Source organism: Xyrauchen texanus, chromosome 19, assembly GCF_025860055.1.
Source record: "Xyrauchen texanus isolate HMW12.3.18 chromosome 19, RBS_HiC_50CHRs, whole genome shotgun sequence".
Lineage (NCBI taxonomy): Eukaryota > Metazoa > Chordata > Actinopteri > Cypriniformes > Catostomidae > Xyrauchen > Xyrauchen texanus.
The window spans coordinates 31,607,574-31,635,446 of NC_068294.1; positions in this window are offsets into that span (position 1 = coordinate 31,607,574).

Here is a 27,873-nt window from a genome sequence, read left to right on the forward strand (position 1 = left end):
GTACTAGGACCGGCTCGTCGCCCTCAGCAGCCCCCAAAGCAAGACCTTAGGGCAGTCATTTCTAGGAGGAAAACCCTGACGGTCTTGCGCCCAACCTTGTGAGGGTAGCCCTCCTTGGGATGGGGCGCATGTATCATCTACTTCTACCCTCCCAATACCCCCACGAAACCTCTCCATTCCCGCTGCCTCTGGTGTTTCAGGAGTTAGAGGCTCCCAGTGAAATGTTGGGTGTACTGTTTCTTCCTGCCTTAGTCCAGGACACGGAACACTAAACATCCCCTCAACAGAAAGTGTCAAAATTAACATCCATCTCAGAGAACCTGGCAGCGTGAAAACTTCTTCCAGGTATTTCTATGTGGGTCCTAAGAACAGTAGAAAAGGCTACAGAATTAAATGAATTCGCCGTCCTCCGTGTTTCAACGGCGTGGTTCCCAATAACGTGAAACCGGACCAAGCATGTCTACTGTGGAAAGAACTGCAAAATATCTTGGTCAAAGGGGCCATAGGACATGGCCATTTTGGTAAAGAGATAGAGTCAGGTTATTACAGCAGATGCTTCCTGGTTCCCAAGAAGGTTGGGGGGTTGCGTCCGATCTTAGATCTTCGAGGCTTGAATCGCTCAATCAGGCCATTCAAATCAAGATGCTAACTAGAAAGACGGTCGTGTTCCAAATCCAACATAATGATTGGTTAGTCACGATCGATCTCATGGATTCTGCCACAACACAGGAAGTTCCTGAGGTTCGCTTTCAGGGGCGAAGCCTTCCAATATCGGGTTCTTCCATTCGGCCTAGCCCTATGCATGGATGTAGCACTGGCTCCTTTGCGACTCCGGGGCATCCGCATTCTGAATTACACAGACAACTGGCTGATATTAGCACAGTCTCAAGAACTGGCAGTTCAGCACAGGGATATCGTCTTAGCTCATCTGGTTTCTCTGGGTGACATGGGCCAGTGTGACTCAACATCAAAAAGAGCATTCTCTCACCCACTTAGGGATTTACCTATCCGGGCGCTGTATGGAATTCGATCACGAAGCGAGCACAATTGTTTCCCGCTCGAATCGTGCCCATTCAGAACATCCTGAGCAAAGTCTGGCTAGGCTAAGGTTGCACTGTTCGTCAGTATCAACGAATACTAGGTCTCATGGCATCTGTGTCCTTGGTGATCACTCTGGGCCTTCTGCACATGAGACAGTTTCAGTTGTGGCTCAAAGCAAGGGTATTTCATCCAAGGGCCAGTCCCCCAAGGCAAATAAGGGTTACGCACCGTGTGCTTCATTTCATTGCCTGAAAGATTGTTTCTCCTTCTAAAAATAATGTATTTCCTCTAAAAGAGTTTGAGTTCCCACTCATAAAAGAGCAAAACACAGCAGGTGTTGAACGTCCTTTTCAGGATGCATCTATTTAAAGATGTCTTTCCGCCTCTGTGTAGTTCCTGGATGCGGTTGATTTCTCTCCACTTCTGACGGTCATAAAAGCCTTGCGTGCCTGGGCTGCGATCACACGCAGGCAGCGTTTTATGAATGGTTCATGTTCTCAGTGCGAGAACAGTCATGGCAACATTGCGGTCGCAGCTTTCTTTTCTCATGAGAGAAAGCCACTTCAGCTGCCCCCCGCGTCGGTCCTTCTTCCCACGGGATTGAGGACGACCCGGCTGGCGATGAAGGTGATTTGGGGCTGACGACAGGCTTGGTTTCGCTGGGTAAATCCCCAAGAACCACCCGCCCCGGCACGCTTGCTTGCTTCCGTCCAAGCTCGGGATGAGTGCGGCTCGCCCCTTGAGCCCCCGGAATTGGATGACGACATTGCAGCTGCATCGGAGAGTGTCAAAGTGGCATCTAATGCTGATGACTCATCTGGGCTGCAACCAAAGTGCCGCTTGTTCGTGAATTGGTGTTCTTAACGAGCTGAAGACCCGCAGAGGTGTGTAGTTTGGTCAGTGCATTCATTCCTGCAGGAGAGGCTGGAGGGGACGCTCTGCCCCTCCACCTTGAAGGTGTATGTAGCTGCTATCGCAGCCCACCACGACGCAATAGATGGCAAGTCCCTAGGTAAGCATGACTTGATTATCAGATTCCTGAAAGGCGCCCGGAGACTGAACCCTCCCCAGCCTAGCCTATTCCCCTCCTGGGATCTCTCAGTGTTCCTCTCGGGCCTCAGATACCCCACTTTGAGCCGGTTGATTCAGTTGAGCTCAAGGCCCGCTCCCTGAAGACGGCCATCCTGATCACATTGGCCTCCATCAAGAGGGTTGGGGACCTGCAAGCGTTCTCTGTCAGCGACAACTGCCTGGAGTTCGGTCCGGCACATTGTCACGTTATCCTGAGGCCTCGATCGGGCTACATGCCCAAGGTTCCTACGACCCCCTTCAGGGACCAGGTCGTGAACCTGCAAGCACTGCCCCGGGAGGAGGCAGACCCAGCCCTTTCATTGATGTGTCCGGTACCTGCTTTGCATATCTATTTGGATCACACGCAGAGCTTTACATGTTCTGAGCAGCTCTTTGTCTGCTTCGGCGGATGGCGGAAAGGGAACATCATCTCCAAACAGAGGTTAGCTCACTGGGTCGTTGATGCTATTTCTTTAGTTTTTCACTCCCAGGCTGTGTCCACCCCCTTTCGGATTAGAGCACACTCTATGAGAAGTGTGGCATCCTCGTGGGCACTGGCCCATGTCACCTCCTTAGCAGACATCTGCAGAGCAGCGGGCTGGGCAACACCCAATACCTTTGCCTGATTTTACAATCTCAGGGTTGAGTCGGTCTTGTCCCATGTTTTGTCAGGTCCGAGCCGGTAGAACACGATAACGCGGCACAAACGACCAGGTGTCCACTTGCACACAGCGCCCTTCACCAAGTTGATCCAGTGCGCCTTCTATCCCAGGTTAGCCACTAAGCATCGCTCCCTGGATGTTCTCCTCCCTAGCCTTCTGGCCTGCGAATTCAGCGGAACAATTCGCATCCAGATCAACTACGAGTCACAGGTGCTCTGTACTGGGGTCAGGCTCCACAGGCTTAGTTCCCTTTTCAGACCACACGGACACAGATTTCTGCGCGCATGCATCAGATTTGTGTTTTTGGTTAAACTGCATTGCTTTTACAAGCATTGATTGGGTGGGTTACTGCGTTGCATTTAGATAAATCAGTATCTTTTTTCCGGGATTATCAATCTAAATGAATGCACTGACAAATAAAGTACATTGTTAAAACTCAAACTTGAGATTTACTGGGGCACAACAGATTTATACTGGGGCACGTGCCCAAGTAAAAGGGGTCTAGTGATGTGCCTGGGCAAAGGGCACTTTAAAAAAAAATCTGTATCGGCCGATCTAGTGTAAAAAAAAAATAGCAGATCATATTGGCCTCAAATTTCCTGAATGGTGCACCACTAGTGCTTAATTTGCAGCCTCTAATTTCAAATAGCTACAGATATTTTCTTCATTTAAGGCCAGATTGAGTTAATGCCTCTTGCTGTTTTGAGCACAAATGCCTTATGGACACGTTCATTCACCCATCTGCGCACTTTTTATTGTTGATATATGTAAACAAGGACCATAGATATCTGACTTCTTTGGCATGTTTCTAGTGATGTGCACCTCAGTGCGTCTTTAGTATGTGTGTACATAATTAATTGTTTGGACGTGGATGTGTTATTTATTTATTTATTTATTTTTAGCTCATGTCAGCATGGATTGCATGTGAACAGTCATAATACGATTCAAGCTTGGCAAAGGAACTGTTATTGAATGATGGGGCAGTTAAAAACACTTTATAAATGTAAGTAAAAAACATTTTATACATGAACATATCAAATGCCATGACTGTTTGATAGTTTATTGTGCTGAGTGTTAACAGTTGTGCTTGAGATGAACAGTTTAATATATTCAGATGCAATGTGTTGGATGTGTGTGTAAATCCTGCGATCAAAACTACAATACTAAAAACATAAAACTTGATTTAAAATTTTTTTTTCAAATGATTTCGGTGAAAAAATTCAAAATTGTCCATTGTATGTCCCAGTTTTCATTAATAATACAATGAGAATTGTAAACACGCCAAGGTGCGCCACATGCTGTTTTCTGATGGAATTTACAGACGATGACTGATTGGAAACCCTTTGTTTCAGTAATGTTGTATGATGATATGACAAGGACTTTTGAGTTTTAGATCAGAGACAGATGACTTTCCACTGTATTCCACCTGGAATTCATTGGCCACTCGTTGATCGCAAGCCATCCAGTAGTGCAGCTCCAGACTCTTAAAATTCTTTAATTATTCTTCACAGTTGAGATGGGCTTTTCATTTTGTATGCAGTATTTTCTTTGTCCCAAACATAACACAGTGTACCTGTAGCATGACCAAAGACATTATCACTTGCAAGAGGATTTTTAATGTATTTATTTATTTAAACATTCAAATTTGGCCCTTGTTTTTGCTACAGACATTAATGATACCATAAATTGTGAGGCATTTTAAAAAGAGCAATGGAATTACTTTTTTATGCTATATAGTTTTCACTTGGTAGATGATGAAGCAGGTAAAAAAAAATAAAATAAAATAAAATATATATATATATATATATATATATATATATATACCTAGCTACTATATCATATATACTATATATAGCTATAGCCCAGCTCCCGCCAGTGCTCCAGCCTGCCACGGCCAGCGAGCCAGAGCCAGCCACGCCAGCGAGCCAGAGCCCACGCCAGCCACAGCCAGCGAGCCAGAGCCCACGCCAGCCACAGCCAGCGAGCCAGAGCCCACGCCTGCCACGGTCAGCGAGCCAGTAGCCTCCGATGTCAGTGAGCCAGCGCCTGTTGCCTCAGACGTCAGCGAGCCAGCGCCAGTAGCCTCCGATGTCAGTGAGCCAACGCCTGTAGCTTCCGACGTCAGTGAGCCAGCGCTTGTAGCCTCCGACGTCCCTGAGCCAGCGCCTGTAGCCTCGACCGTCCCTGAGCCAGCGCCTGTAGCCTTGACCGTCCCTGAGCCAGCGCCTGTAGCCTCGACCATCCCTGAGCCAGCGCCAGTAGCCATGACCGTCCCTGAGCCAGAGCCAGTAGCCATGACCGTCCAAGAGCCAGAGCCAGTAGCCATGACCGTCCAAGAGCCAGCGCCATTAGCCATGACCGTCCCAGAACCAGCGTCATCCGAGCTTTCCAGAGCTCCGCCTCCCGAGCTTTCCAGAGCTCCACCTTCCGAGCCTCCCGAGCTTTCCAGAGCTCCGCCTTCCGAGCTTTCCAGAGCTCCGCCTCCCGAGCTTTCCAGAGCTCTGCCTTCCGAGCCTCCCAGAGCTCCTCCCGAGCTTCCCAGGGCTCCGCCCCTCGAGCCTTCTAGAGCTCCGCCCCTCAAGCCTCTCGAGCCTTCCAGAGCTCCGCCTTCCGAGCCTCCCAAGCTTTCCAGAGCTCCGCCTTCCGAGCCTCCCGAGCTTTCCAGAGCTCCGCCTTCCGAGCTTTCCAGAGCTCCGCCTTTCAAGCTTTCCAGAGCTCCGCCTCCCGAGCTTTCCAGAGCTCCGCCTCCCGAGCCTTACAGAGCTCCACCTTCCGAGCCTCCCGAGCTTTCCAGAGCTCTGCCTTCCGAGCTCTCCAGAGCTCCGCCTACCGAGTCTTCTAGAACTCCTCCCGAGCTTCCCAGGGCTCCGCCCCTCGAGCCTTCTAGGGCTCCGCCCCTCAAGCCTTCCAGGGCTCCGCCTCCAGAGCCTCTCGAGTCTTCCACGGCCCTTCTCCCCGAGCCTCCTATGGCTCTGCTCCTAGAGACTCCAGAGCTTTCTAGGGCTCCGCCTCTCGAGCCTCCTATGGCTCCTCCAGAGCCCCCTACGGCTCCACCTCCCGAGCCCCCTACGGCTCCACCTCCCGAGCCTCCTACGGCTCTGCTCCCAGAGACTCCTGAGCTTTCTAGGGCTCCGCCTCACGAGCCTCCTACGGCTGTCTGCCCCTCGTTGCCCCCTGGGCTGCCTGTCTGCCCCTCGTTGCCCCCTGGACTGCCTGTCTGCCCCTCGTTGCCCCCTGGACTGTCTGTCTGCCCCTCGTGGCCCCTGGACTGCCTGTCTGCCCTTCGTTGCTCCCCTTGGTCTGTCTGCCCACCACAAGCTTCCCCCCCAGTCAATGGACATTTGTTCTTCCCATTTTTTGTTTTGTTTTATGTTATTTTGATCGTCTGGAATCCGATCCTTGAGGGGGGCTATGTTAGGAATTCCTTGTCTTGTTTCACTGTTGCCCTTTGTCTGCCACCTTTGCATTCTTTAGTTTTCACTTTTGTCTTTTGGTTAGCCTTCGTGTTCACTTGTCATTGTTTAGAACTACACTTCCCAGAATCCACCTGCCATCTTCACTGCCATTTTGTTCATTGTTTTCACCTGTATCTCATTCAGTCATCACTCACTGCGTATTTAAGCCCTGCTTTTTGTTCACCCCTTGTCGTTCGTTGAATGTTGTTAGCCCGGTATGTGTTCCCTACCTGTTTCCTCAGTCTTGTGTTTATTTCCCCATTGAGGGTTTTTCCTTTGTTCCCGAGTTTTCCTTGTACCTGCCTTGTTTGTTTGGTTAATAAAATTGAACTGCATTTGGATCCGCATCTCCTCGTCTGCCTTCGCTGCCCATTCAGTAATATATATATATATATATATATATATATATATATATATATATATATATATATATATATATATATATATATATCACAGTTTTTTGGCCCTGGCACAAAATGACCAGCAAACATAATTTCACTAATCATATCAGCAGCTCCTGAGAAAGTATGAACGACTACTAGTCAGGTGAAATCACTATCATTCTGATTGGATTATAAGAGCAGACTGATTGCTTTAAAAGGAGGGAAGAAGTGCTTCCAATAATTGTTTTCTTATTCGCAATGTTTACCTCTAAATATGTACAGCCATCATCGCTTTGAATCAAAATGGCCTCACATGCAAGGAAATTGCTGCAAAGAATATTGCACCTGAAAGAACCATTTACCGGATCATCAAGAACTTCGAGGAGAGAGGTTAATCTGCAGTGAAGAAGGCTTCAGGATGTCCCAGAGTGTCCACCAAGTTCCAGGACCATCTCCTCCTGAGGAGTCAGCTACGGAATCGTGTCACCACTATTGCAGAGCTTGCTCAATATTGGCAGCAGGATGGTGTTAGTGCATCTGCATGCACAGCGAGGCGAAAACTTTGAGCCACTTCTCTCCAAGAAAAACATCAAGGACAGACTGAAATTCTGCAGGAAGTACAAGTATTGGACAGCAGAAGACTGGTGCAAAGTTATTTTCTCTGATAAATCCTCCTTACGACTGTTTTGAACATCTGGAAAATCGATAGTCCGGAGAAGAAAAGGTGAACACTACCATGAGTCCTATGTCGTGCTAACAGTGAAGCATCTTGAGACATCCATGTGTGGGGTTGCTTTTCATCAAAGGGAGTGGGCTCTCTCACAATTCTGCCCAAAAACACTGCCATGAATAAAGAATAGTATCAAAATGTCCTGCAAGAGCAACTTCTCCCAACTGTCCAGGAGCAATTTGGTGATAATCCATGCATATTCCAGCATGATGGAGCACCATGTCATAAGGCAAGAGTGATAATGAAGTTGGTCGGAGATCATTACATTTAAATTTTGGATCCGTGGCAAGGCAACTCCCCGCATCTTAATCCCATAGAGATCCTGTGGTCAATCCTCAAAAGGCGAGTGGACAAGCAGATGCCCACAAATTGTGATCAACTCCTAGTACTAATAAGGCAAGAATGAATTGCCATCAGTCAGGATTTGGCCCAGAAACTGATATCCAGCATGCCAGACCCAAAATGGAGAGGTTATGAAGAACAAGGTTCAACACTGTAAATATTGACTCTTTGCATATATTGAATGTTTTTGCCAACAAAAGCCTTTAAAACTCATGAAATGCTTATCATTGTTTTCCAGTAAACCATAGAAACATGTGAAAAAATTATTGACAAATACTGAAGCAGCAAACTTTGCAAAACACAAAATTGATGTCACTGCCAATACTTTTGACCACAGCTGTAAGCAAAAGGGACATTATAATTGAAATACACCCATATGAATTGATATTGAATCGAAAAGAAAAAAAATCAAATCAAGAGCTTGTGAATCAGACACGAATTGGGAAATCTGTATCAGTACCCAGCCCTACTAGCAACCACCCATTACATGCTTACATCATCGCAGCGAGTTTTGCAATGGCAAGCACCCAAAAATTGTGTTATATTATTTTATGCACATTCACATTGCAGATCTGTTCAAATATATGTGTAACATATTTAGTTAGCAAAGAGAGACTGTTCTTTCTAAGATGTGCTATTTTTTTTGGTTGCCTATTTGAAAGTGATCAAAGATAAATATGACATTTTTATTTTCTTCCTCATAGAATACAGTTTAAATCAAAATACATCCCTTACTTACACAAAGATTCACACAAGGTAAACTTGACAGAGCAACTTATTACATGTTAGACTTTAGATCATGCAATGAGATAAAAATAAGAGGGGATACCAAGAAAGCAAAATGGCCTCTGGGCAAAATGTCTGTATTACACAAGCAGAGCCTCTGGGTCGCTGTAGGCAACATTCACGGCAAATGACAGACACTGGATGTTTCTCTAAGCATCTTGTGAACTCCATAGAGCAACCATTAGGCCAGTCTCCAACACATGTCAACCCATGCTGCCCTGTCCCCATCAAGAGGCAGATGCAAGCAGGAAGCTTTGCAGACGAGTGCTTCGATTCCTTTGATGGTTATCAGTGCACTGTTTTTTTACACAGTTTTCACAGAATTCTCCTCAGAAATAATTTAACCTTGGGCTCAGTCTATCTGAAACTGTCAGTGTATTTCAAGTATAGAAGAATAAATGCACAGAGTACAGAAAAGAACAATATGTGAGTTAAATGCCTTGGAGGGATTGTAATGTTTTAAGAACCTCAAAACCCGAAAGCTTCTATTGAATTTAAAAGACAACAAAAAATCAGCAGATATATAAGGCTGTTTATGTAGAGCAGAGACCTTTTGCAAACCAAGAACACCTTGATAGAGAGACTGTGTGTTGGAAACTCAGAAGCGAAGACCAGGAGACTTGGTTGTATCTTCAGCAGGATTGAGAACACGAGCTGTCGTGCTCTTGCTGGAAAACTCTGTTTAACAGCTGATATAATCATCATCTATACCTCAAATGCTAAATGCAATCTACTCTACTTTCTCAGTTTATATATGATTGTATTGAACCTAGATTTAACACTTTATAAATGTTTAATACAACAGTTCCCCCTTTGAGAGTTCTAATAACTCTCACAAAATACAAATTTAGACACTTAAAAGTTAATTATTGTAACCTGTGATCGTTACAGGCACATAGCACATGCTCTGTGTTGATTTTCTGTGATTGCATGCTAACACAGAACAAACATGCAAGTGAGGGGCATGAGTCATTTGTTAAATGAAACACTTGATACTGTGGATGCATAGATAGTACACTAGAAGGAGAAACAACAGCAGAATAGCTATTTCCTTGATCCACAGCCAGGGTTTACCTAACAGGTTTCCGAACCATAAAGAATTATCTTCAGTCATCTGATGTAATTTTGCTGAAAGATCAAGAATGTCTTGTTGGATTTTGTTGAAGTCCTCTGTTGGATCTGTTAACACGGTGCAGCACTCAGGGCCGATAATGGTGCAGGCTCCTTGCATTGCAAGAATGTAATCCAAGGCCACTCTGTTCTGTAAGATCATTATCTTGTGCAAAGCGAGAGTGTCCGTGATGTTACCTAGGGCCAAAGCTGCATCATTGGCCAATTTCTGTACAGAATTCGATAATCTTGATCATGTTGATATATGATTTAAGTTCCCGGTTGTGAGTCTCTGTGTTGTGTATTTTTTTCTTTTTCTTTTTTTGTGATAGTTGGCACGGCAGTGGATCTAGTTGTTTTCAAGAGGTTGTGGCTTCATACGCAGGTGAGGAGGTCAGTGCATATGGGTCTCGGGACAGCCATCAAGTGGTATCTGCACAGAGTAAAAAAGAAAACAAAAGACAATAGAGCAGTATTTGTTCAAACACTAGGGTTGTATCCTTTTCCGTGTCTGCTATTGTTGTTCCTTCTTTCCCTATTTCTTAATTCCTGTGACACCTAAAGAACAGTGAGGTAAGGGTGGACTAGTGGATGGGGAAGGCCTATGAGGGAGTCTTCACTGCAGGGTTGGCCCCCGAAGCCTGTTGCATTCGGTTCTTCCCTGGGCTCCTCACTGGTCTGTGTCCTATCCTATCCCTGTAAGTGAGGGAACAACTTACAGTGTGACACATGAGTCCAGGTTTTCCTTACCTGATACAATACTGCAGCTCCTGTAATCAACATCACTTGATGTGGTCCGTACCACTTAGGCTCTAATGGCTTGTTTCTGAATGACTTCATCATGAACCATTGACTTGGGATGATTGTGTGTCCACCTTCTGGTGGAGTCTGCCAACACAACTCAACTATCTCTTTGGCACTCTGTACTGCCTTTGTGAGGTTTTCACAGTAAGCGATCAGGGCATCTGAGGCAATGTGTACATCAGCATTTCTTTCCCATGTAGCTAACCTTTCTAGGTTACTTCTGAGTGTTCGGTTAGACCAAGTTAGATCTAGGAATGGCAAGGCTCTTCTGTACTCAGCTACAAGGCCATCTGACCAGATGCGGACTAGGGGTCCCTTGTCATCTAACAGACTTTCAGAATCATCAACTATTCCACTGTAAGTTACGGCTGACTGACAAAACCTTTCAGTGTATTCACTTACAGTTTCTTCTTTCCTTTGTACACAGTTAGTGATTCTGGACCAGTCTATTTTGGGTCCCATGATATTCTTTAGAATTTTCAAAATACCTTCTCTCAAATCGCCTTTACTGGCATGTTGAAGTTCAGAAATAACACCAGACACAGAACTGTTGAATTCAGATTCAGTTAGAATTTGTGACATCTGCTATGTAACTTCTGCCAACGACATGTCGTAGAGACACATTTTGCTGATCAATGCTCTTCTAAATTCAGAAAAATGTTTGCGTACTGAGGGTAAGTTCTGGGATAGTCTCTCTATATCTTTAGGTCCTAGGGGTTTGGCAATAGTTTGTATTTGGACAACAGAAGAATTGCTTGGAACACTTTCAGTTCCCTCAATTCCCTGAAATCTTCTGCTAGCGCCACATACCCTTACTGAATTTACAGGCTCATCAGTTACTGTTTGGATGGCTACATCTGTTTCAAAGAAAGCTTGTAAGTCAGGATAATTGTTATCAGGCGGACTAACTTCTTCCACATCAGTTTTTTCCGCAGCTTTGTTGTGGTTTAATTTCTTAGTCAAAGAGGATACTCTAGCACGGAGCTCTTTGTTCTGTTTCTCTAGCTCTGAGTTACACTGAGACTGTTGTGTTGCTAGTGCTAAACCAAATTCTCTGTGGCAGCAGATAATGCCTTTCATGTTGTTCTTGCGAATACTTGCTCCTAGTACCTTTTTACACTCATCTACCGACCAAGTCTTGTCTGGATGAATCTCATATTGCTGAGTTAGTTCTTGTCTAACTTTCTCAGTGACTATTAGGTTCATTTGTACTCCTAACAGTGATTTGAATTCGCTATCTGTCCACAAAGGAGTCGCAAGACCACCTTTTTCAGTTGTGGGGATCAGTCTAGCATTTTTCCTAAATATTTTGTTAGTTTCTTTGTTACACACAATCAAAAACACTCAAACTTCTCTGATCAACAGAGGGTACACTTGTTAACACAGATCAACTATTGTTAACCTTCCTTGGCAAAGGATAACACAAATTACCAGCACTTTACACTAATCTTCCCTTTCTGAAACAGAGGGTAACAAATATTCTTCTCTGCCGGAACAGAGGATAACAATATATTAGCATGTGATGCTAATCTTCCCTGCCTGGACAGAGGATAACCAATTCTTCCCTGCCGAAACAGAAGATAACCAATATTAACATGTAATGCTAATCTTCCCTGCCTGAACAGAGGATAACCATCTAGGACCCGGGCTCTGCTCAAACTCCCGTTCAAAATGCTCACGCAGAAACAGATTCTGACTTGCGTCCGGCATCTATATTGGTTTGCAGCAGCAGACCTAAAGGACGCGTACTTTCACGTCTCGATTCTGTCGCGACATAGTCCCTTCCTATGGTTCGCGTTCGACGGCCAGGCATATCAGTACAAAGTCCTCCCCTTTGGCCTGTCTCTGTCCCCTCGCATCTTCACGAAAGTCGCAGAGGCAGCCCTTGCCCCACTCCGAGAAGCCGGCATCCGCATACTCGACTATCTCGACGACTGGCTCATCCTGGCCCCCTCGCAAGAGTTACTATGCGTGCACAGAGACCAGGTGCTTAGGCACCTCAGCCGTTTGGGACTTCAGGTCAACTGGGGAAAGAGCAAGCTCGCCCCGGTTCAAAGCATCTCTTTTCTCGGCATGGAGTTAGACTCAGTCTCAATGTCAGCACGTCTCACCAACAAGCGTGCACAGTCGGTGCTGAAATGCCTCGCTTCCTTCAAGCCAGGCACTATGGTCCCTTTAAAACCAAAGGCTCCTGGGGTATATGGCATCCTCCGCGGCAGTCGCGCTGCTGGGATTGATGCATATGAGACCACTTCAGCACTGGCTTCAGACTCAAGTCCTGAGACGAGCATGGAGCTGCTTTCTGCGGGCAGGAGTACCCTTGCAGCAGGTGTCCCGATGCATCCTGGTCACGACCGACGCCTCCAGATCAGGTTGGAGAGGGGCCCCGCTGCACTAGCACATCAACTGCCTAGAGTTGCTGACTGTTTTCTTTGCCCTGAGGAAGTTTCTCCCCTTAAATCAGGACAAACATGTCCTGGTCAGGTTAGACAGGACCGCAGTGGTGGCGTGCATAAATCACCAAGGCGGAGTACGCTCCCACCACATGTCACGACTCGCACGTCTTCTCCTCCTTTGGAGCCAGCAGCGAGCAAGTCACCTTAGTAGCCCCCTATTGGCCCACTCAGATCTCACACTTCTCGCGACAGCCCCTCCCTGACGAATTCCCCTGAGGAAGGACCTTATTTCTCAGGGATGGGGCACGCTCTGGCATCTGCACCCAGACCTCTGGAACCTCCACTTCTCGCCCTTGGACGGGACGCAGAAGAGCTAGCCGGTCTACCATCGACCGTCGTTGACACAATAAACCAAGCCAGAGCCCCTTCTACCAGGCATCTTTACACCCTAAAGTGGCGCCTGTTCGCAAATTGGTGTTCTTCCCGAGATGAAGACCCACAGAGGTGCGCAGTTAGGTCAGTGCTTTTTCCCTACAGGAGAGTCTCTGAGTAAGCACGACTTAATTATCAGGTTCCTAAGAGGCGCCCGGAGGCTAAATCCCTCCCAGCCAAGCCTGTTCCCCTCCTGGGATTGAGCCACTAGACTCAGCTGGACTCAGGGCCCTCTCTCTCCAAACAGCCCTGCTGATCGCGCTCGCCTCCATCAAAAGTGTCGGGGACCTGCAAGCGTTCTCTGTCAGCGACACTTGCCTGGAGTTCGGTCCGGCAGACACATATTTGATCCTAAGACCGCGAACGGGTTTCATGCCCAAGATTCCTACCACGCCCTTCAGAGATCAGGTAGTGAACCTGCAAACGCTGCCACGGGAGGAGGCAGACCCAGCCCTTTCATTGCTGTGCCTGTTACATGCTTTGCGTATCTATTTGGACCGCACGCAGAGCTCTAGATGTTCTGAGCAGCTCTTTGTCTGCTTCAGGGGACAGCAGAAAGGGAACGCTGTCTCCAAACAGAGGCTCGCCCACTGGGTTGTCGATGCCATTTCATTGGCTTATCACACCCAGTGCTCCACAGGTTAAAGGCCTCCTACGCGGGCTCCCCCTGTGTGTAATCTCTGCGGTATTGTCCCCTAACGTGTTTAATGCATAACACGGAGGTTATGGGCTGTCCTTCTCTGCTTCACAGTGCCGTTTTGTGGGATTTAATGCATAACACAGTGGCTCATTATTGCTTATTGCGGCACATTTGGCGACCGACCCACCGGCCTGCTCAGTTCTCCCAATAGCCACTCTGCCCATGATCGCAAACAAAGTGCGTTGGCCCATCAGGATAATGCAACATTACCAGTCTAATCTTTCACTTTCATATTGGTCTTCTCTTGTTTTGGGGGATTAACATTCTTTGTGGATTTCACCACCTACTGGGCAGGGAGGAAAATGAATATAAAAAATGACTATATTAAATATTGATCTGTTTCTCATCCACACCTATAATTTCACTTCTGAAGACATTTATTAAACCAATGGAGTAGTATTCATAACTTTGATGCTACTTTTTGTGCTTTTTGTACATTCAAAGTTCTGGTCACCATTCACTTGCATTGTGAGGACCTACTAAGCTGAAATATTCTTCTCAAAAATCTTAGTTTGTGTTCAGCAGAAGAAAGAATGTCATACACATCTGGGACGGTAAGTAAGTCTAAAAAAAGACTGGGAGTATACGATGAGAGAATTTTCATTTGAAGCACACAGCTATTCGACCACTATACCAAATGCATACATTTATATGAATGTCAGTGGATATGTTAAAATGGTGTTATATAAATATGAATAATGTCATCCAAATGTGTTTCATACCTTTTTTATTTTTTGCATTGAAAACCTCTCTGATGACTCTTCTTTTAGTTATAGCTGTAGACCTGCAAAAAAAAAAAATTATAATATATATATATATATATATATATATATATATATATATATATATATATATATATATATATATATACATATATAAATTTGTAACTGACAAGATAAGCAACATGTATGGCTTGTTTACATTTAAGATTCATGACAAAAAAAAAAAATGTAACCACTTCAAAACCTGCTACATATTATCTTCTATATCTTTTTTACAAACCAATTTACACATGTTGATATCAGGGTGTCCCCTTGAGGCAAACCAAAAATGATAATTCTCTCATCATTTATGCAGTCTTATGCCATATCATACTCATTTGACTTTCTTCAGGGAACACAAACAAAGATTTTTGATGGATATATGATGTGTGTTTGTCCATATAATCGAACTCAGTGAGGTTAAAAACTTTCAAGGTCCATGAAGGCAGCATCAATGTAATCCATATGACTTGAGTTGAAATTTTGGTTCGTGTTCCACAGAAGACAGAAAGTCATACGAGTTTGAGAAGGCATAAGGGGTGAGAAGGCCAAATGACAAGAGAAATAGCATTTTTAGGTAACTACTAAAATCATTTGATTAAGCTGAAAAGAGAACATAAACCAACACTCAGCTAATGTAAGCTGGCTTCCCTTTAAGACGAAGGGGTTCAATGAGACATTTGCATTGAAAGCTGTTGAAAAGCTATTAACTTGTTGGAGTTACATGTTGCCTGCTGAGTTTCTGCCATATGAGTGACGTGGCAGAAACTGAAGATTAACTGTCTCTCTGGTGAAAAATCTGCTGGAATTCTTCACCACTGCCCGACAATGAGAAAGCACAGTATTTTCCCATGAGAAAAGTATGGTGTAAGCGCCACATATAGAATATTAATCATTGTCATTGACAACTTCAATGTCGTTTAAGGCAAGCGGCAACCACAACAGTGAAACTCATAACAGGGACCGAAATGTATGCTTCACATGATATGTGAAGCATGGGGGGAATACATTTAGCATTAAAACTGAATATAAACCACCACTCAGAAAATGCGGGTTTCAAGATGTACAATTTGAAGTTTGCATTATACATTTTAAATTGGTGTAGAAATGCGATGAACTTTCTAGATTTACCTGTTGTTTGTGGAGTTTCTGCTATGAGGAGTGAGTATCTGCCTGGAGAAAAAATGCACGGCCTCCTTTGTATTTATTCGACTCTGAAGATGTACACATCTAATTAGCCTCATGCAGACAAACATTTAATATACTGTAGATTTGCACACGAAACGTAACTTAATTTAACATAACATTCTTTAAGCGAATAGAAACTTGAATAGCCAGAAAACGGATAGCAAAACAAAACAACAACAAGTTTATTATTATGAGTACAGCATAATGTCAATATCTTGGGTCACAAATATAGCATATAATTAAGGAAAGTTGACAAGGTTTCAGTAATATCTGTTTATTTTAATGAGCAATATTTGCTGAAGCAATGAATACTTTTTTCAGTGCACATAATGCTGAATGCCCTGCACTGAGTTGTGATTTTTAGTGATTTTAAATAATAGTTTATTTTCATGACCATCTGCATTCATTGATGCATAGCAATAGCTCCATATGCACATCACACTGTAGTCATTTTAGACATAACTCGTGTTATCTAACTCATGTGTGAGATTATCTCCCATGGATAGATGAAGAATGAATCTACACCTCATGATTTGAATAATAAAAAATATATAAATATAATGAATGTGAAAACTGTATATCAGGGCATTTTAGAGACGATTTATTTAATGATTACTCCCTGTGCAGTCTGGTAATTTATTAAGATTGAACTGTACCTACTGATAGTTCTGTTAAGGAATTAGGCAAATAAGGTAATGCTGTAAACATGCCCATAATTCTTGCAGGCCAGTTCTGAGTGATAGATTGTGGAGGATGCAGTACTACAGTAATCTGACACACTCTTGGGACTGTAAAGCATTGCTCCACCACTGTGATCCAGACACTTGAATCAGCTCTTTAAAATGGCAAAAGTGCATTGCTGTGCTCAGTTGTATTGCTCTTCTTCATTATTTGGTCATCATTTGTGAATTACTGTTGACATTATAGAAAATGTACACTACGCCTCTTTTAAATAAAGAAAAATTCTGTTCCTAAAGCGGTAAAAGTGAAGCATTAATTGCGGCAGGCAAATCGACCTGATATTATTTCAAATGGCACAATCCATTATGTGGCTAATTTTCATGAAAATCCAACCACAGATTTTTAAATCAAATTTGTATGCAATATTTAGGAAAATTGCATAACAATTTTGAATGGAAGCACCAATGTGCAAATAAACTCTCCAAAATGCGCATAAAAACTAGTAGCAGCTTGAGGTAGATAAAAATTGTATTTGATGAAAATGCACATCAACTACGATGGAATGACATTTATTGAATATATTCCCATAGAATTTATATAGAAAAAGTGTGAATTTGCCTCAACAAGACATGTGAAAAAATTATTTGCATAATTCGCTCTGAGAATATCATCAATATCATTGCATGGCTCCCCTGGTCGAATGGCAAAACACTTAAGGGAGACCCCCCGCCCCGTTGAAGCGCTCAAATGCTCAAGCGTCCTGTATTTTAGCATGGTGACAAGTTGGCAACCTTAAACAAACAAGCGGATTGTGAGAGAATTTTACATGCATGTTCTAAACTGCAAAGTTTATTACAATGAACAAAAGAACCAACGTGGCTTGACCATTAATATTTGGTGCAAATTTCCCCGGAAGTGATGATTTTGTTTCTTGAACACATGGAATAGAAACGCTGTTTTATCCCCAAATTGTTTTTGTGATATAATGATTTTTACATGAATTAAATTAATAATTTGGATGTAAACATTGCTAATGACTTCTGAATTTGCCATAAATTCTCATGCAGCAACGCGAATAAGGTGCCGGTTCTTGCTCTGAAATACTGCACAAAAAAAATCACAACTGTATGGTGAACTTGCACCATTTCCATTATGTTTACTTTTTCAATACAACAACAACCTTTTGGCAGCCATTAATGTTAATCAGTGCTGAAACCAAAGTCAATAAATTACCTTTGAATTCAATTTAATCATTTCCACAGTATACACTGATGTGAATGACTCTCAACTAATCAATATAACACCTAGGAACATTTTAACACCCCCACATTGGGCATTACACTGTACACATTTCATGGTGTGTATTAGAAGATACTTTTGCTCTCTCTCTCAGCAGTAATGGGAGAACCCTGTGGGAGTTCTCTGCAGGCCAGAACCCTAAAAAACATGAGGGAGCACATCTGGGGCCCAGCAGGTGTGGGATGTCCCACGAGATGTTGTTGCCAGGTAGTAAACTACTGGACTAGCTTCCCCTGGTGCTCACAGACATCTAGATAAATGTGATAATCAGCAGCAAACCCAAAAAAGACCTGTTTGCCAGAGGGGCATAATTGTGTACTCACTGAAATTTTTTTATGGAAATCTTACATCCAGTACATCTGGTTTACCAGATACCCTCCCCCATTTCAGGATAAAGATCAGTTTTAAACAGTGTGGTGCCCCAGGGAGAGTCTTTTTTTTTTTTTTTGTGTACCTGAAGTTTATTTTTGGTCAAGTTTATGATTACAGCCACCATAGCGTGGTAAGATAAACACAGACTACATTTGCATGGCTCACAAAAGTTATAGCCTTTTTAAACAAATATGTCACACCATCAGAATTATACAAATTTAAGTAAATGTTACAGGTCATTTACATGTTACTTGAGAGTCAATCAACCAAACGACACGAACACTACAATATGAAGTGCTACTGAAATGTACAAAAAAATCACAAATAATAATACAGCCATTTTTAGATTTTCAGTTTATGTTGATTTTGTGTTGATTGATGAAACAAACCAACAATCAAGCTTGTACATTTGAAGGACTCTTAGAAACCCACTGCACAAACGTTTTTTTGTTCTTCTTTTTTTTTTTTTTACATGTTTGTCAGAAACAAGGAGAATGAGGCAAGGGGAGCCAAGAAATGTCATCAGCATTCTAGAGAGCTGGCTGGTCATATTATCCATGATAAGGAAGCCTGGAGTAATTGGGAAAGATAACTTTTATTTCAGTCATCATTATCTCCCACTCCTTTCTGTTCAGTTTTAATTGTAATCATTTCTTCCCCAAAATATCACTGATTTTCATAATGCCTCTCAGGAATCAGCAGCAAGATCTGAATAATATTAAGGTGTCCAACAAGGGACACTGAGGAAGAAAGGCTTGAGAAATTTAATTGATTGTTCATTTGGAAAGGGAAGAGCAAGCATTAAATTAATTTCAGTGGCATGTATGGCTGCAAATGGCATTTTAAAAACCTTTGTTATTTACTATGCCAAACATAAATTCGTTAAAGGGATAGTTCACTCAAAAAGAAAAACATTTGAAATAATTGACTCTCGTGTTGTTCCAAATCCGTATCACTTTCTTTCTTATGTGGGACACAAAAGGAAAGGCAGAATGTTAAGTTGCCTCAGTCACTATTCACTTTAATTGTATAAAGGAAAAAAGCTGAAATAAAGTGACTGTTGCTAAAATTCTGCCTAACATCTATTTTTGTGGTCCATGGAGGGGCTGACAATATAATATAATAACATCATTTACATTTGTGGATGAACTATCACTTTACAGGGGAGCTTTTATACATGTACAATACAACAACAAAAAAAGAATAAAAAAACATGCCTGGTTTATGTGGCTCACATCATTTATCACATCTGGTGTAGCAAATGATCATAAAAGTCAAGCCAGGCACAGTGTGAGTGCTTTAGGTAAGTTGCACCATATGAGTGAAATTTATCAAGGTAGTAAAAATCATACCAGTCACGTTTACCTTAGCTCTGCTGAAATATACACATCTCTGGAGAACATGATATAAAGCAGAGGGGTAGTAAATTAATTTGAGATTGCATCTAGAGGACTACCTGGTAATTTTGTACTAACAATATCTTGGGGGCACTTGAAAACTAATAGAACCTCAAAAGGATTGAGATGGAACGTACTTTGCAGACTTGAGCTAGTCAACTTTTTGAATAGGTTTGTGGAAAAGAGAATTGTTTTGACCTTTCTTACCTCGGTTGTATACTTCTCATAACACAAGGTACGCAAACACATTGAATGAGGTTTCTATGGTTAACTGTAAGCTTTCCAGTATATGGCAAATAAAACAAGTGACATGTAAGGCATTTTCTTGAACAAAACCATTTTCTCTTTGGTTGAAACCATCTCCGGTTACTCATGTTACCTCAGTTCCCTGAGATGAAAGGATCGATACATTGCAATGAACGCTATGGTGAAATTCCTTTTCCATGACCCAGTTGAAGTCCTTGTATCATAATGGCAATCTTATGATTGGCAATGATGTTTGAGCCCCGCCCCTTTAGGGGCACATTTCCCCTATATAAGCAGCCGCTCAAACATAATTTTTTAAGAATTTTCTGACTGAGGGACAAGAACGCGTCACTCATTACTTGCAGCTCTGTAGTAGTGCTGCCAATTTTTGCAGTGTCTTGTTCCCTTCATCTCAGGGAACCGAGGTTACATGAGAAACCAGAGATACTTAGACAAATATGTACATGGGGTCACGGGCCCTTTGGGCGGTGACTTACACTACTGGTCAAAGGTTTTGAAACACTTGACTGAAATGTTTCTCATGATCTTAAAAATCTTTTGACCTGAAGGTGTATGCTTAAATGTTTGAAATTAGATTTGTAGTCACAAATATAATTGTGCCATTTAATAAAAAAAAAATACACATTTTTGAAATTGATGACTTGGACCAAATAATAAAGAAAATCAGCCAATAAGTGACCAACATAGATGGGAACTTCTTCAATACCGTTTAAAAAGCATACCAGGGTGATACCTCAAGAAGTTGGTTGAGAAAATGTCAAGTGTACGTGTCTGCAAATTCTAGGCAAAGGGTGACTACTTTGAAGATGCTAAAATATAACACAGTTTTTATTTATTTTGGATATTGTTTAGTCACAACATAATTCGCATAGTTCCATTTATGTTATTCCATAGTTTTGATGATTTAACCATTATTCTAAAATGTAAAAAAAAAAATATATATATATATATATATATATATATATATATATATATATTTCTTTTTTGACGTACCTGGCGGGGCTTAGCAGCAGGGCGGAGAAGGTAGTACGGCTTCAGGAGGCGAAAGTGCGTCCCGAGGATCTGGTGCTGAGAAAAGACTCAAAGCACTTACCTTGCGCCGCACACCCGGCAGGGGGCAGGTTAGTGACTGAGGAGGAGGTCCAGCGTGCTGTGAGAACAGCATTTGCGGGCCAGGTGACCCAGAGACAAAGGAAATCGCTCTTTTATTGAGAATGTGGGTACCGCAGCCTCGGAGAGGTGCGGCAAATGAAAAAACTTCAAATAAAGATTCTCCTCCTGGCCCTCCACCAGGGGACGGAGTGGTCCGCTGTAGGATTTAGAGGTCATTGATGACATCATACTACAGGCCTTGGAGGAGAGTACAGGGCGACCCCGCCAGGTGGCGGCGTTCTCGGGGCACAGGTGCATCGCAACCGCCCTATCCACCTGGGGAATCGCCATGTACCTGTGGGCCACTCCGCCGTCGAGGGTAGTGAGAGCGGATGAGCAAGGGGCTTTGTGACGAGCAGAGAGGGGTGCTCTCCATGCAGTCGTCAGCTCATCATGCACCTCCGGGAAGAAAGGGACCTGGGCAAGCATGCTGGCCCGAAGGCGGCAGCCCAGACGAGTCCTCCGCGTCAGATGCCGGACCGCTCTCCGATGCAGCGGCGAGCTCATCCAGCTCGGTGGGCTCAAGAGGATAGGCAGGCTGGCTGTGAGGTGAGCCACTGTTGCCTCGAGCTCGGACGAAAGTCAACGAGCATGCTGGGGGGCAGGGGTTTCGCGGGGACGTACCCGGCAAAACCGTGCCCGCTGCCATCCCCGGATCGCCTCGGATGTTCATTGTCACAGTCCCGGCAATCTTCAGGTTTACTGAGCGTTTAAAAGTGCATTGTTTTTCAAAATTAAAAAAGTTTAACTCCAAAAGGCATGAATAGCAATTTTGCTAAATATGTAGGAAATCATGACCACACATTATAATGATACAGTTATAATAGTAACCTTATAAAACGGTTTTATTCTTCATGGACAGGGATCACACATGGGGGCACACATGTTAGAACCCCATGACCAGATGATCATGCTGCATTTGAAGCTTCTGAACCATACTATCGTATAAGAACATCTGTGTAAGAACAGAGTGAAACTGAAGGTTTTAATAAATAAGAATGTTTCTCTCTGTGAAAATTCATCCAAACATTAGATTGACAAAATTGGAACATGACAAGATCAGTCACATGACATGCAAGAGCCAATGACATTTGAGTGATTTGTATAGATGGCATCAAGGACATTTTAGTAGTGCAGGCAAAAAGTCCCTACAGAGACATTCAGTCATGAGAGTGTGTAGCCGCTATAGTCTGTACTCCTCGAAACCATGACGATGTCCCACAAGGCTTTTTCACATCCAATGAACATTTTATATATGAGAAATCTGCCCAGCCATTTCTATTAAACCCACCCAGGTGGGTTGTTATGGGTGTCTTGTGTTTTGACAATGGATGTTTTGCTATGTGAGGAGAGAGGTTTTATTTTTCATTGTAGTGCTAGAAGTTAAATACATTGTTTAGACAAACCTTTGCCAGTGCTCTTAAAGAAAGAAATGAAGAAAGAAAAAAGAGAATCATCAATACATTAACTCTCCGCGATACACAGAGCAAAAGGGTGCTGTGCTGAAACTGTCTAAAAAGGCCAAAACTGAGGGATGACTCTGAACTTTGAGACCCTCATGTCGGCCCAGGCGATACCTACATGTTCAATGCTTAACATTTGTGTGGGCAGAAGTTCAAAAATATTTCAGTGAATTAGATTATGCTTGTCTTTTCCACCCCCTGTTTTCTGAGAAATATTGTGTGCATTTTCTACATTTGAATCCTTCCCTTCAACTTGTCAGTGCTTTGATTCCTTGACACATTCCCTTGCTGCATTTTTGCTTCAGTGCCATCACATTCTGTTTTCTCCTTACTTTCTGTATGTGCCTCATGTCTCGTCTGATATATGCTCAGAGACAACCCTCTGTTCATCAGCTATTAGTGATGTCCCGATACCATTTTTGTGGAGAACGAGTGATACTTCCTTTTCAGTAGTCACTGATACTGTTTTTTTTTTTTTCAAATTAACAGTAAAAAAAATATATATATATATATATATATATATATATATATATATATATATATATATATATATATATATATATATATATATAAAATCAGCTTTTTCTATTTTTATATATTTAAAATAGTAAATGTAAAAGAAACCAAAAGAGATTAATTGTTAACTTTACTGATTTTAGCTATTATAACTCAAATAAGATGTAAAGGCTGTCTAATAATTATTTTGTATTTAAGGGGAAGGTTATTATTCATGTCAAGAAGCAATAGTGCCAAAAACTAAAAACATCCAGTGAGGGGGAGTTCTGTGGACAGAAATGCCTTGTTGTTGAGAGAGGTCAACAGAGAATAGCCAAATTGGTTCAAACTGACAAAGTCTACGGTAACTCAGATAAATGATCTGTACAATTGTGGTGAGAAGAATAGCATCTCAGAATGCTATTCTGAGATGCGGGTTGGCGCTGTTTTGATTGTAAGAGGGGGACATATGCTATATTAGGTAGGTGGTTTTAATGTTGTGGCTGATTGGTATATATATTTTTATACATGTATGCAGCAGTCGGCAATCTGCTTTACAAGCAACAGTGTAAACACGTGAATAGTGAATAACAACAACTGTATATCATGTCTTACCATATATTCTGTCATTGGACTGATTCTGGGAATAATTGGTTGGCAAACTTTTAAGCTTTTAAATATATATATATATATATATATGTCATTTTTAGCTTGGAGCAAAAAAACATCACTTCTTTTACCATACAACATCAAATAATAATCTAAGGATTTGATAAAAACAAAAGAACATATCTGTTTTTCCCAGAGCAAAATAATTTTTTCTTGTACATGTCATTTAACAAGTATTTGCTCCAGAATGCTGTCTCGTGAGATTAAAAGGGAGAGAAGTGAGAAATAGTCACCATCAAATCTGGGGCACTGTTTCACCTGCCGAAGTCGGCTGTCCCAAAAGTAAAACTTTCTTCTTTGTTGTTTTGTTTTCTGTTACTGATTATGTGGATCAATGGGAAACAACAAACAACTTCTACAAGCAACTAATGCAGTATTCTCTCTACCCCAGGATGTAACAGAAAACCTAAGTTCAGATGCCAGTTAGTCTTGTATTATGTGATTTTTGGTTAAATAATTTGAGTTCAGAGAGTCATGGTCTGGTAAAAACAACAGCCTAAAGAAAAAGAAAAAAAGCTCTTTCACTAATAATGAACAAAGCTGTGTGGGTGTTCTGTGATGAATTCATAATGAACTGGCAATAACACAAGGTCAGTGAAGTGTCTGTGACCAATATAGAGGGATAGCAATCAATTTTTTATGAACATGAGGAGATTATTTCAAGAAAGAGGTGTGCAATAGAAATGTAGGAGTAACAACTGGTGCAAAATAAATATGCAAGCTGATTTAGATGCATAAAGTGTTGTGAAGCACTGCAGATATACAAAATGAGACCTACACAAAACATGCTCATAAGCATTCTCAAAACAAAGTAATTAATTAATATGGCTGTCGATCAATTTGCATATCATTTAGGGCACCTAAGCTGCTTTGCTATTGTCGGTTCTTATTTATCAGAGTTATACCACTGACAAACCTAGCAGATTGTTTACAGGGGATATAGTGCAATCTAACACAACTCCAGCTGTACCTCAGAGAGCACCACTGAATGGGTGAGGGGTCAACACAGTAACAGTTAGGGAATGCTGCAGGGATGTACACAAAATTGGATCTGTCATTTCTGAAAATGATAGAGTTGATTTGATCCTCCTCAGGCTATACTTTGTGTAACCAGGTGTGTCTGCACAGGCTGATGAAGACACATTACAGGTATTCTTCTGATGTAAAACATTAAAAGGAATAATAATAATAATAATAATAATAATAATAATAATAATAATAACATTTTGGTCTAAAAAGCATGTTAACTGATCACATAAAAATATCTATGCTACATGTTGTTAAATCAACTGATTTCCATTAGTGATAATGCTCATAAACAAACTTGTTTATGTTGTCTTTTCATAGTTTATTAAGATTGTATGTGTTAACAGTGGCCATCCATCGAAAATATATAAAGAAAGCAATAAACCAAAACAGCCAATACATTACAATGATTTTACCAGTGTTGTAGGCATAAAGCAATTATTTTTATAACATTGGCAGCAGAAATATGACAAAAATACCCTATAATTACATTTATTAAGAATAATAATCATAATAAACAATTGTTCCAACAAGTAATATAGTTTATTAGCCTTTACTGTAGGATGTTTAAATTTGCCAAGCAACTTAGCAAAATTGCCACATTAAAGGACTAGGTGAGCCAAAAATGCTAATTCTGTTATTATTTGCTCACTCTCGTGTCGTTCTTAAGCTGTTTGCTGTTATTTAATCCATGAAACACAAAAGAAGAGGTTTTGAATTAGCTCTTTTCCATCCAATGAGGGTGGCCGTAAAGCTTTAGAAAGGACAAAAATCACAAAAAAACAATGATCAGTTCAAATGAATGTGCGCCAACTCATTGATGCCAAACTTCCTTACACCAAACTAATTTATGGCTTCAAAAATCCTGAAATAAAGTTTACTTTTTTTTTTTTTTTTTTTACATCATATGGAAATAATCTGTGTGAAGATTCTTTAAAAAAAAATAACAGAATACAGGTTTGGAATGACATTAGGTTGAGTAAATAATTACAGAATTGTCATATTTCGATTGATTTTGCAATCACAAGTGTGTGTATAATGTATTTAAATTTTATTTAATATTAAACATGATTCATCCAGTCAGAACAATCAATTTTATAAGAGCTACTCAAATCAAGCATACAATAAGGGCGGCTTATTCAAGTTTTCCACTCTTGCAGAACCAGCTGTGTTACTGCAGGGCATAAAACATCCAAAATTTCAGCATCGAAGCTTGACGAAGAAGCCTCAAGCTGTCAATTCCACATGCTGCCGCCCAGCCTAACATATGTACAGCATTTATAGACTTTCTTGTTTTCTTGCCTTGTCTTTTTTTTATATATATATATATTTTTTTTTTTTTTTATTATTTGAATCCATCCACAAATGTGCAAAACAAAGCTGATAGAAAGGCTTGGAGGTGACAAGAAAAAGTGTGACATGAATGTGCCAATGGGGGTGTTGAATTTCAGTCTTCCATATATAATGTAGTTTTATTGCAGCAAAACCTAACCTTAAACCTGCTTGTAACACCTTTTTTATTTTTGGGATACTTCACCTTTTATTTTAGTGACAGTGCAAGGATAATAAGAAACTACAGGGAGGGAGAGAGGGTAATGTATCAAATTTGAATGTATACATTTTCAATGCCTATCCAAAAGTAAAAAATATATGGTGACACTTACAAACATTTACGAACATTTACTAATGAGATCAGTTCAAGTATGTGTTATTCATGTTTTTCTATAAAAAAAATTAAGTATTGGCATTATGTATTATTTACTGGCATTGTGTTTTGCTGGTTTCCATAGGCTTTACTCTACTGAAATCAGAGAGGGCCAAATTTTTTCCTCAGTAAAATTTTTAACACACATGCAAAAGTAAAGCAGTCCCCAGAGCCTCTGTTTACCAACCAAGTCAGATTTACTCCCTTCATAACCAGGCATACGGAGGCTCACCTTCTCCCCGAGGCTTTCATTTTGTCTCACATCCTAACTCCTCTCCAGCCACATTCTGCTCAAAACTTACTAGACTGAGGGGCTTTTATGCAAATCTCTGCACCAAAAACATAGTTACAAGCCCATTCCTCAATCTCAGAAATACACACTTCAAACAGAAGCCATTTAATTCTCTGATGACAAAATTGAGGACAGTTCGATTATTGCTCATACAAGCTAGAGGGGACAACTTAAGGAGCTTGTCTGTAAACATAGTCATATAAAACGGCTCTCAAGAAAAGCTTCATCAGACAGGGAATCATTAGCATTCTTTTAAGCACATTTTTTAAGGGTGAAACAAACAGGCCCACTCTGCCATGTTTGATCTGCATCATTTTCACAAAGCTCTGACACGGAGTACAAAAACAACTTAAGGTCATTTCTCTCTGACAATGACAGACAATTATTCGGCTGCATTTTGTATGAGAAGCTAAGGGGGTTGACGTGGATGATGGGTGAATGGATAGTGAGATGTATTACCGCATTGTTTCAACGAACTTACAAAAGAAATAAAGAATTCCTTTGTAGCTATGGTGCCAAACTGAAAAAATATAAAAATAAAAGCTTGTGAATCAGATCACATTGGGGATTAATAAACTTATTGAAATTTAATGGAGAGAATGCACCACTGATAGTAAAACTGGGAGCACAGGAAAAATGTGAAAGGGTTCGAATGTCAGACAAGTAATTTATGTCATTCTTGAAATCTATTAAAAAGCCAGGATGCGGGGGGCATGGGTAGCTCAGCACATAAAGACGCTGATTATCACCCATGGAGTTGCGAGTTTGAATCCAGGGCATGCTAAGTGCCTCCAGCCAGGTCTCCTAAGCAACCATATTGGCCCGGTTGCTAGGGAGGGTAGAGTCACATGGGGTATCCTCCTCATGGTCGCTATAATGTGGTTCTCGCTCTTGGTGGGGCATGTGGTGAGTTGTGCGTAGATGCCGCGGAGAACAGCATGAAGCCTCCACACGCACTATGTCTCCACGATAATGTGCTCAACAAGCCACGTGATAAGAAGGGTAGATTGACGGTCTCAGACATGGAGGCATCTTAGATTCATCCTCTGCTACCCGGATTGAGGCAAGTCACTAAGCCACCATGAGGACTTAAAGCCCATTGTAAATTGGGCATTCCAAATTGGGGAGAAAGGGGGGAGGAGGGAAATAAAAGCCAGGATGCGGTTTCAATTACTAAAATATATAGCTAATTCT